Raw genomic sequence first — 12,616 nt, forward strand, 5'->3', positions numbered from 1 at the left:
ACACTCGTGAATTTGAGGGAAAAATTTAGCTGAGGTGAGAGTACCCACTCCCAGCATCAGGGCAAGCAAAGATCCTCATGCTGACGTATGATGTCAGAGAGCCTGGGGAGTGGGAAATGAGACTTTGATTAAGGGCAACACGATTTCGTCAGTGTCTCCGAGTGGTTCAGATTTGCTTAGGCTGAGAAGCTAGATGTAATGTAAGTTTAACAACACAGTGCACGTTCTCAGAAATGCCTGTCAAGTTATAGATACTCAGCAGTGCTTGTAGGCTTCAAATAAAAATAGCTATTCCCCAGTGACACACAGCATCTATTCCCCAGTTCTCTGAAACCCAACCACCATAAATGGTAAACAAATGATACTGCAGATGAAGCTGCAAAACGTGTTATGTTATTTAACATCAACCGTTCCATATAATTAAGGGAGCACAATTACTTAAACATGCTTGTGATGTAAACAACCATGCAAATTGCATTTCTAACTACTTTGACTGTACCCACAGCATAATTAGAAGTAGCAATTTATTACTGAATGTAATAATTAGAAGTAATTAACTACTAGACGCAATTAGAAATAGTAATTCATTTCTTAGTGCAATGAGCTGCTTTTGCAGCATGTGTGTGTGCGCGCATGTTTGTGTGTGTGAGCGCGTGAATACTTAGCAGTGGATAATTACTTCAAAAATGCATTTATTCAGGGCTTTTGATGCTGCCTTGTATGGAAATTACCTAATGTATGGGGAAGATTGATCATAACTCTGTACTAAGTATCTCCAGACATTATTTGTTCAAGAAGCAAGTATCCTTTAGCCAATATGTTGGGTTTTTTTCTTTCTAAGGTCAAGTAGTGGATGGACAGCCTCCATGAAATAATCGATAACAATAACCAGATCCAAGATGATTTGCATTTTTCATTTGCTTACAACTCTTCATGGAATAGCAGGTACAGGAGAAGCACACTGGAATAGAACCTATAGTTCATTAACAGTGACACATGATAATATTAGAAAAATTATAAAGGATCTGTACGTTGGCATAATTATTGTGTACTTACTTATTAGAATTTTAGAATATTCCCTGGCCTAACTTAATGCATAAGAAAGCTACCCATGAGATCTAGTGAAAATGCCTTTTGCTTTTTGTAGACATTCAAAAGGGAATGGACAAGCTCTTTGTATAAAGCACCCCACTTCCTGCCTCCAGGTGTTTGCAAACCTTAGGAGCATACAGCAAGGACCGTCAATCAGCTTTCCAGGAGGCAAAAGGGGGACCCACATGTTTGCTAGGGAGACCAAATGAAAAACAAACACTGTGTCAAGAGCAAGAAACTTTGGGCCAGTCTCAATCCAAGGAACAGTGAGACTAGAGAATGAACAGTTATGTTTGTCATATCTATTATTGATTTAGTATACTGCCTCCCTGAAAATCTTTTGGTCTCATTAAGTGATACTTCAAAAAAAAGTTTCGTCTGTTGTCCAGGGTGGCCTGGATTAAAACCATGCATTCAAAACCCCTCCTCTCTCTCCTACTTCCTTTGGCATAGGGATGCTACCAGCAATGGACCTGGCCTGGGAAAGCTGCAGGAATATGCAGCCGTGGGCAGGCAGTGGAGACTTCCTAGGCTCTCTACAGCCTGTTTGCAAACTACATAACTGCCAGCTAATCTGAAACCCTCCCATTCTTCTTCACCAAGCTGCTGGTGAATGTTCCTACCTTGGTCAGAGATTCATCAGTTAGCTTCTTTCTCCAACAAGCTTCACCCACAACCCAAATGTTACCAAAAGTGTCTGAAGTCTCAGCTGGTCACTTGTCTGTTGCTGCAGCTCCATTTTTCACTCAACAAATCTTCTCTTCTTCCCTTTTAAACACCTTTTCTAAAGCAGATTCTCCCCCTTCATTTCTCACTGGCCAAAGCTGGCTAAGATTATTGAAGATACTGCTGGAAAAAAAACAAAGCTTTTTTCACTGGCCCTAGTTTTCTACAGAAAATGCACCCAAGGCAGGTGATTATGATTTCTCCCCCCAGAGCTTCATAGCTTTGAAACCACGCAATATCCGTAAATGATGTTCAAATGTACACAACCGGAAGGTGCCATAAAATGGTGAGGAAGTGTTTAACTGCAGGAATGCAGCTGCTTGGAGTACCATAGCTTTAAGCCAAAGGAATCCCAGAGAAGAGAACTCACAGTCGTTCTCTCTGTTAAAATCACTTTCCTCCTCATCTCTTTGTGATGCAGCATTTTTCCCAACAATTAATTCCTAGAGTTTCACCCCCAGTGCAACCTTTTTAACATGGCTTGGCATTCATTCCACCACATCAATTAATCCAGCTCAGTGAGTTGTGAAGTTAGGGAACAAACCATCAGGTAAATTACAACTGTGAAAGGGAAATTCACCAAATTAAAAAGAAAAGTAAAACCAAATCATCTTTACATTTAAAATACAAATTTAAATTACCATAGCAGAACTGGAAGTCCATTTCCTGATTGCCCAGTCTTTGGCTTCAGTCTGATATTTGGGCACTTGTGATAAAACAATCATCTTGCCTGGAATTCCTGAAAGAAGAAAGAAAAGCAGTTAGATGAGACTTCTTTATCATACTCCTTTTCTTGTTTAACTATAACCATGGTCATTATTGCTGAGGTATGGTGCAGCACAAGAAAAGAGAAAGGAGACTCCAGTGCTGTCCATTGATTTTGTTATCATCATTCTTGATTTCATTTTAACTATTGTACTTTCACTGTAATTACTGGTAACTGGAGAAAATTAACAGCTCTGCCAAAGATGTCCTGGATCAGGGAACTTCCCCAGTCAGAGGAAGGACACGATATTCACTGAAAGGTCATCCTGAACTGAAGCCATGGGCACGGCTGTCACTGAAATGAAGAGCCAGATAACAGGTGTATAAGTGTATGGAAGAGTCATTGCTCACATCCTAGTAGCACTGACATTTTCCGACAAGGATCAGGGCACCATTACCCTAAATGCAGTATGAACAGATAATTCTGAATTCCCTACATACAGAAACCCAGAGTTAGCTTGCTCTTGCTTTCCTTAATCTTCTATACTTGTCCCCTAAAGGAATCTCCTTGAGTCCCACATCTTTCTGCAAAACCCCTTGCCTCCACATGCACTTGGATGTGCTCTAGATCTGCAGTCAAGCTTGTGTGTCCTTTAATGTGGAGGAGGAAGGCACATGCCAGGAGAAATAAAAACCATGTCCCCCACTTCCTTTTAGCTCTTGCTAAAGATTTCTCAGAGGGAAAGCATGAATTTTATAGCCCAGAGAAGTGAAGACTATAGATAGCATTAGGCCACCTCTGCACTCTGCAGACCAGGAGTTACTCCAGATACTTGAAAGTCTTCTAACATACCATCAGCATTCCTCAAGGCTTGTCTCAATTGTAGCAACCTGCCACAGTTGCCTTCTGGAGAATTGTTCCCTCTCCTAAGATTCATCTGTTCCCAACCCAGGGTTGTAAGGGCACTCTAAAAGCAGTCGCAGCTAGATTTCAACTAGGCCTAAAGGCCTTTTATCTGGTCGAACAAGTGCAAGAGAGAAATTTCATCCTTAGCTTGGTAATTTCTAGCTCTCAGGCTACAGCTGATATAGTGAGAGGAATGGATGGTAGAACAGCAGTCAACCATTGTCCCCACCTGCACACCTGAATAGCAATCTGAAATTTCAACAGTGGTTTCAGTTTATGTCAGCAAGTCTGTCAGTACCACAGACAGGATTTTTATTTCTTTTCTGGAATGGTGAGGTCAAGGGAAGACGGACTTTGGCCAAACGCTTTAGTCAGCATGAGTTGTGAAATAGCCTTTTTATGCAATAAGTGTGATATACAACAGAACTACAACCACTCTAAAAACCAGATGATTCACTCCACTCATTATCTTAGTGGCAAATTGTAAGAAAGTGCAAAGGACTACTAAAGTCTACATACTCCTTGAGTCTTACTGGTGCTGTTCAGGCAAAGAACAAGCATCATTTCTGTGTGAAAGGGTTTCCAAGCACTCGAGACACTGGCTTCCCACAGCAAGTCAGAAAGAGCTGGGCAAATCGCACTTGTGCAGCTGAATATTCTCTTATGGTGCACAGGTCTGGAACTAACCCTCTGAACCCAGGTGCATTGCATGCTAACACAACAGGGAAAATAATTTTATGATCTCAATTGGGTAAATAAGGAAACAACTGCTTGTAAAACCAGATTGGTTTCTCTCTTCACTCTCCACCTTTGCCTGAGTTTTCAGCTTATCAGCTAGATGGAGTTAAACAACTGTATTTCTATCACATTTTGCCTGGATTTTATTTTGTTTCACTTAGATTTTCTTTTGGAATCCTTGCCTGCATACAACTGAGAAAATTAATTTTTAAAATAAAGTATACTCTGCCCACACATGCATAAAGAATACACCATGTAAAATCAGTGAATGCAAGTTATTTTATTTCAAAAACACATCCAAGTTGTATTAAAGTCTACAAATTTTTATTGGTTTATAGCAAAAACCTAATACAGTCTTTGATTTATTGAAATCAGTTTTTGTGTTTTGGAACAGGGCACAAAGAAAGGCTCCTCCTCACAGTTCAGACCAGCATAAAAGTTCTCAGGTATGGTGGTGACATGCCACAGGGCACATTCCCCAGCAGGTGTGTGAGCATCTGTCCCTGCCAGGCTGGAGGTGCCAACCCAGACAGAGCTTTGGGTGGTGAACACAGCCCTGGAAGTCCCTGGCTGCAGGGAGTGCCTGGTGCCTCTCCCTGAGGCTGGGAGAGATGGTCTTCTTTCCCGGCTGTGTCACCAAGTGGAGGAGTTATGGGAAGGAGTCAGCATCAGAGATGATGAGAGAGGAAGACAGGATCTTCTCAGAGACCTTGTGGCTTCAAGAGCCCCAGAGCCCAACTGCAGTGGAGACACAAGTAGAGTCTGTCCCTAGCAGGATGGTACATGCAGACTCTGAGGTGTGTGAAGGCTGAAAGCTGGTGACTTCTGGCACCAAGAGGAAAGCTTCTACTCCACCACCTGAAGGCATGCAACTATGGACTAAGTTCATGTCCCTCAAAGCTGAGGAGGACCCAGGTGTGCTTTCAAGTGAAGCATCTGGGCCAACTGACCCAGAGCTGTGCAGGAACACCAGAAGTGGTTCAGTGATATTGTGGGTGAATCCCCACTGTGGGGACAGAGGAACCATCTGCTGAACTGACCTGTCATCTAGAGAAATTTACTGCTTGCCAAGGCCTGGATCTGAGATGTTGTGGAGAGAATGCTGAAGTTTGTCCAACCCTTTGACTATTACTCCCTGTTGTTTTTCCACAAAGGCAAGCAATGACAGTCTAACATGATGTCCTGGTTTCAGCTGAGATGATAGAGTTAATTTTCTTCCTAGTAGCTGGTATAGTGCTGTGGTTTGGGTTTAGTATGAGAATAATGACAACACACTGATGTTTTAGTTGTTGCTAAGTAGTGCTTACACTAGTCAAGGACTTTTCAACTTCCCATGCTCTTCCAGGTGCAAAAGAAGCTGGGAGGGGGCACAGCCAGGACAGCTGACCCAAACTGTCCAAAGGGATATTCCATATCATATGACATCATGCCCCATATATAAACTGAGGGGGGGAGCTGGCTGAGGGCAGCAATCCCTGCTCAGGAACAGGCTGGGCATCAGTTGGTGGGTGGTGAGTAGTTGCGTCACTTGTTTTTCCTGGGTTTTGTTCCTCTCTTTGTTGTTGTTGTTTTCCTTTTCACTGCAATTTCAGTAGTAGTAGCAGTAGTATATATTTTATTTCAAATAGTAAATTGTTCTTATCTCACCCCACGAGTTTTCTTACTTTTGCCCTTCTGATTCTCTCCCCCATCCTACCGGGGAGGGAGGGTGAGCGGGTGGCTGTGTGGTGCTTAGTTGCTGGCTGTGGTTAAACCGTGACACATGACTACAGAGCTGTGGGGATGATAGTCAGGAGTATGGGGGTCCTGGTGGTGTTCTCCTCAATCCTGCCAGTGAGGGGAAAGGGGGTGAGGAGGAAGGACTGATGCTGCATGTCAACAACTGGTTGCAGAGCTGATGTTAGCAAAAGGGATTTGGCTTCTACTGCCATGGGACCCTGTTTGAGGACCATCATCTGCCTGGGAGAGACAGGATCCACCTCACTAAGTGGGGCATAGGTCTCTTTTTCCATCCTTTTAAAAATGGTAGAAAGGAGAACCCTGGGAACTACTGAACTGTCAGCATCATCTCTCTGCCCGGGAAGAGCATGGAGCAGATCCTCCTAGAAGCTATGCTAAGGCACATGGAGGACAGGAAGGTGATTTGAGACAGCCCGCAAGGCTTCACCAAGGGCAAGTCTTGCCTGACCAACCCAGGGGCCTTCTATGATGGAGTCACTACATCAGTGGACAAGGGAAGTGCTACAGATGTCTATCTGGACTTCTGTAAGGCCTTTGACATGGTCCTCCGTAACATCCGTCTCTCTACGTTGGAGAGATAGGGATTTGATGGGTGGACTGTTTGGTGGATGAGGAATTGGTTGGATGGTCACATCCAGAGGGTGGTGGTCAACAGCTCAATGTTCAGATGGAGATCAGTGATGAGTGGTGTCCCTCAGGGGTCCATATTGGGACCAGTACTGCTTAATATTTTCATCAATGACACAGACAGTGGGATTGAGAGCACCCTCAGCAAGTTTGTGGACAACACCAAGCTGAGTGGTGCAGCTGACATGCCTGAGGGATGGGATGCCATCCAGAGGGACCTGGACAAGCTCAAAAAGTGGGCCCATGTGAACCTCATGAGGTTCAACAAGGCAAACTGCAAGGTCCTGCCAAGGGGTCAAGGAAATCCCTGGTATCAATACAGGCTGAGGGATGAAAGCATTGAGAGCAGCCCTGCAGAGAAGGATTTGGGGGTACTGGAGTCTTCAGCACAGGAAAGACATGGATCTGTTGGAGCGGGTCCAGAGGAGGGCCACAAAACTGATCAGAGGGCTGGAACACCTTACCTATGAAGAAAGGCTGAGCGAGTTGGGGTTGTTCAGTCTGGAGAAGAGAAGGCTCCGCAGAGACCTTCTTGCAGCCTTTCAGTACTTAAAGGGAGCTTATAAGAAAGGTAGGGACAAACTTTTTAGCAGGGCCTGTTGCAATAGGACAGGGGGTAATGGTTTTAAAATAAAAGAGGGACTAGATATAAAGAAGAAATATTTTACAATGAGGGTGGTGAAACAGTGGAACAGGTTGCACAGAGAGGTGGTAGATGCTCCATCTTTGGAAACACTCAAGGTGAGGCTGGACGGGGCTCTGAGCAACCTGATCTAGTTGAAGATGTTCCTACTCACTGCAGGGAGGTTGGACTAGATGACCTTTAAAAGTCCCTTCCAACCCAAACTATTCTATGATTCTATGAATCTATGATTCTCTTTGCCAGCAGGATGGCTGAGCTGGTAAGAACAGATTTAAAGTAGGAATAACTGGGGAAAGAGAGAGTTTCCAGCAGCCCCGTGAGGGAGTGATTGACAGGGTTGACGAGTAAAGGGCCTGGAGTGATATGAACAAAAGAGGAGAAAAAAATAAACAAAACAGGGCTTCAGAAGGGGTCACCTCCAATATTTGCATGTAAGCAAGGACATGCCTGCAAGGCATGATTATGGGCAAAGCCCCAGACCCTTTCGGGGAAAAACGGAGTTTCCCTCTGCACATCAGCAAACACTTTTATACTGTGAGGGTGACCGAGCACTGGAACAGGTTGCCCATAGAGGTAGTGGAGTCTACCTCCTTGGAGATATACAAAAGCCATCTGGACATAGTCATGGGCAACCGGCTCTGTGTGGTCCTGCTTGAGCAGGAGGGGTTAGACCAGATGACCTCCAGAGGTCCCTTCCAACCTCAATCATTCTGTGATTATGTGAGGCATAATATAATCAGAGTTTTGAAAGCTCTGTGTACTGCTTTCAGCGTTGACATACAAAATATTATTTGGAGAGAGTTATTTCTTTTTAATGAATAACAAAGAGTACTTAATCAGATGGTTTCACTGTAATCTAAAGAAAAAATCCTTCAGACCTATTCAACTTTCATTTAGCAAACACTCTTATATTCTGCTCCTGCTGACATTAAAATCAGTGGCCAGACTACCATCCACTTCAGACATGACCCTTTATATAAGCCAAGTACATCAACAGGCTCGATGTCAAAGTCACACCAGTACAAGTTGAAAGTAGATAAACGAAGGTGAACACCATGGTTTAATCACAAAGCAAAGCCAGGAGGAGAAGCAGGCACACTGTGTTTAGCCAGCTTTCCTATAGCATGGAGGATTTAGAAACCTGCTGATCAAATTAAGCCATTCTTGGGTAAGTAATGGACTCCTCACTCGTAACTGTGTTCCTACAAGGTTTAAAAAACAAGGCAGCTCAAAAGAAACAGGTGGAATATTCACAGATTCACCCCAACAACTCTTAAGCCCCTCAGCTAATTTCTGTGATCAAATGCAATCAGCTGTGCATCCACAACAAAACAGTCCTAGAAATGATAGCCATAAGGGATGAGATTAAAAAAATGCAAAGACAGATGCAAAGATTACAAACAAATGTTAGTGTGAGTCAGTTACCAAGTCACTCATCTGAGTGATGCAAATCTGTTCCAAAATCAGGCTTCATTAGTCTACTGCTCACAAATTACTTGTTTACAGATTTTTATTTTTGTCTTATTGTAAACAAGATCATGAGCTTGATTAGATAGGATATTTACATTTATGCTTTATCTGAGTGATTGCAACAGGCCCTTTGCTTTTACTAATCATTAAAGCATTTTATTACTGTAACTTTTAGTAATGCAATATGGAGCCACCATATCTACTGGGTGAGAAACAATAAATGACCGTTAGTAGAAACCTGGCATTATAAAGGACTGCTCTTGCTTTTGTGGACACTCAGTCCTGCAGGGACCTAGGCATGAATTTCTATGGTGCTTGCATGAACCTGAATAGACATATCAAAGCATGAGTCTGTGTGAACATTTATATTTGAATCAGAAGCTAGTTCATGCATTGAATCTCCAGATCAGTTCCATTTCTTTACTGCCATTCCAATGTAGAGTTGTTACAGAGCATGTAAACTGGGTTCCTGATGAAACTAAAGTGAAAGTTGTGCTTTAAGAGTGCACCTAATGCACTCCAACCTCCTACGGGCATTCAGTCCATGGAAACAGGCTGGAGCTAGTCCAAAATAGCCTCTGCACCCTGAAGAACATATAGGATGAACAGCAGGTCTTTGGCATCCACTGTTTCATTCTACAGACTTATCTCTGCAAATAGGGCCTGATAAAGAATATTTACCATGTATGTGCCATCCCATGTGTATATAAATGGGATGTGAGTTGTGCTTACAGCAAGTCTTCTGGGTTTCCCTCTAGAAACGAGTTTTACACTTGCTGCTTACGGATAAGAACACTCAACTCCTAGAGATTCTTCATCATTCAAAAGTTATGATTTTGGAAAGTGCTCTCTCTTTGTCACACACGCCCACAAACACATGCATGATTGCATAAACACATTCAAATATTTATATAGGGTGACATTTAAAGAGTCATTATTGTTGTTGGCTAGATCTTCTACTTCAGTTTTTAGATAGCTCTGTACACAATATACACCATGTTTATGTAATTGTTTTTCTAATAATACAATTGGTTTCTTTTCTCCTTCAAAAATGAGCAAATAGAACTCTTTTTTTTTTTTTTCTTCTTTTGTTAATGCCAGGTTAAGATTAAAATAGTAATGGCAGCATCACCATTCTGTAACACAATTTAGCTACATGCAGCAGAAACTCCTTCCTAATGAGGATTTTTTCTGCCCCTTCAAGCACAGAATCATTTTGTTACCAATCCACCAAGACCACTATTTTGATATTAACAAGCCTAAAACCTATTATCTGGCTAGAAAACAAAGAGGACACCAAACCCTATACGGATTCTACAATCTCAGAATTTTTTTCCATTGCACAATTTGATTATCTCATCTCAGAATCTGGAAAGAAAGGTATCTGAAGTGTTTTCATGAAAATTTTGATAAAAAGTGCCCTCATTGTCACCTTGTTCAAACTAATTGGCATAGTGGGCTGTATGAGTGTTTTACTCCTACTTATGCCTACTGCTGGGAGCTCATTAAACTCTAGTTAAAGGTGGCTCCTGGGGAAAAAAGAAAAAACGCAAAATTTTAAAGCATCATGATTTTCAGTTCTATTCCTGTTAGAAACACCTGGTACAGCACACACAATTGTTCTGTCATGGTTGTCATGTCATTGTAGCTACTCTGAAGTCACCAGTGTAAAGTCCTGAATCAACTGCATCTTCATGGGCAGGACCTTGGGGACTGCAGGAGGCTGCAGCCCCACCACCACCGCTCTGCCCCCTACCCAGTACAGCCTCATAAACTGAACACGTAACAGGAGACAGGCAGTGCAGCACCTCCACCACCTCCATGTCATGGTAGGAGCTATCAAATGTCCCGGGCATGGTGGCATCGGTCTCTGAGCCATATGGGCACAGCCACATCACACAACCTGCACATGCACAGTACATGGAGAGAGCCAAAGGGACAAGCCTTCACCCACCCCTCCTCTTCCTTCCCCCATGCCCTCTATAAACAAATAACTGATAGTTATTTTAGAGAATAAATGGGGTGCAGATTTGCTATTGCACTTTTTGTTGAAATTTTGCAGTTTTTTTAAATGAAAATGTTTTTTAGGGTAATGTTTCCATTTATATTGTCCAGATTTGTATCAAAACCCACTTTTTTTGCTGAAAACCAAAATGCCCAAAGTCATCTGTTCTACAGCAACAACAAAAGCAGGGAAAAGTCTACTTTTTGTCTCAGTGGTGTTGGATTTTGCTGGAAAAAACCTGTGGCAATTTTGAAAGCAGCATTAAGCATTACATGTAGTCTGAAACTGGCACAGTTCTGGCTAATTCCAGTAGGATTTTCCATTAAAGGAAGAATCCAGCCTACCTGCAGGCATTTGCAGTGGATGAGGGAAATATTCAGTCAAAAAGCAAATCAAATGTCAAGGGAGTCACTAAAGCTAAAGACATCCCTAACGCTTCACTTCACTAACGCTTCTCAGAAATCACTGATCTTGTACCTAACAGGATCTTAACCACAGGAGCCAGATAAGCTCAACATTATCATGTCAATTTGTACATTAGCTAAGGATTAAGTGAGGTCTCAAGTTCTGTGGAAGCTTTTCTCATTCGCCCCTGGACCACTAAAGCAAACTTTAGGATTACTTGGCAGAGACCAGCATGAAGCTACAGCACGAGCAAGTACCACAACTTTGGGAGAAATCATTTATTTTGTTGGAAGCCTCATTTCTTTTGTTACCCTTTAGAAAATTTGACAGAGCACAAAGCTCCAGTACCTCCAGCCCTGGATCATTATTTTCTTGCAACCCATGATGTTTTAATGGTACTTGGTTCTGTCCCTTCACAGGAAGTGCTATGCAGGGATTACTTGCAATCTAAAAAATATTAGCAACACATAAATTACGCATCTGGTGCCCTATGAAAAGGAGTCTCAGGAGGAAAACTTAGCAACCAAGATTTCTTCTGCACATGCATTATCTACCTGTGAGCTGCTCTTCTTGTTATTAAGCAGGAGTGTCATTTAACAAGCCTGACTAGCAGAAAGAGCTGGAAGTTATCCATCAGTCAATGTCAAATCAATGTCCATCAGTCAATATATTGGCTGGCACCTTCATGTTGACTGTGAAATGAATGGATGCAAAATTGAGAGGCCTTGACTGGTTATTAATGACAAGGGGAAGACAGGGGGCGTTAACAGTGCATCTTGGACATAGCCCAAGTTAGGTAAGTACAAGGTACCTGGTGAATTCTCTCCCGTCATTTTAATTTGTCACAAAACTTTTTGTTCTTGTCTTTCCACTCTCTGTTGTTCTGTGTACAATTAAGCAGCAGCTGAGCTTGACTCCAGCAGCACCAGGGTTTCAGAGTAGAATAAGGAAGGGCATCTCATGCCAGCCAAACGTAAGATTTCCAATAACCGATTTCTTAGAGAAAATGCAGTAGCTCTCACCCATCTTGACTTCTGTAAAGCACTACATATTAAATTTGTGAAGACAGAGATAGCAAAGAAACCCACCCTTGCAGGTAAGGACCTAGCAAAAGTAGAAACAGTTGTAGTGAAAAGGAGAACTACAAGGTTGGAGGAAGGCATCCCACAAAAGCGGAGTTCTTCAGGAATGGATCCAAGCCACCAGTTATAAAGGATGAAAAGAGAAGACATTGACAACACAAAGATGGAGGACACTGTCAGCAAGACAACTGGACAACCTTGAGAACTACTTAAAAGGTTAAATTATCATACACAATAGAAAAATAATGCACAGGAAGATGAATTAGTAATGAGTAATAAGTGGTTATAAAAGTAGGTGCCTCCAAAGAAGTCATGGTGGCCACAAAAAAAGCAAAAGCACTCATAGGGTGCATTAGCTGTAGTATTTCCAATGGAGATGGACAAATATTAACAGCATTGTACGAGGCATTAGAAAGATCTTATTTGGAGCAATATGTACTGTACTGGTAATCCAGTCTCAGATCGATTAATTCAGA

The sequence above is a fragment of the Nipponia nippon genome, unplaced genomic scaffold (genome assembly GCF_047370975.1).
Source record: "Nipponia nippon isolate SJK-2023a ecotype South Korea unplaced genomic scaffold, ASM4737097v1 scaffold_1, whole genome shotgun sequence".
Lineage (NCBI taxonomy): Eukaryota > Metazoa > Chordata > Aves > Pelecaniformes > Threskiornithidae > Nipponia > Nipponia nippon.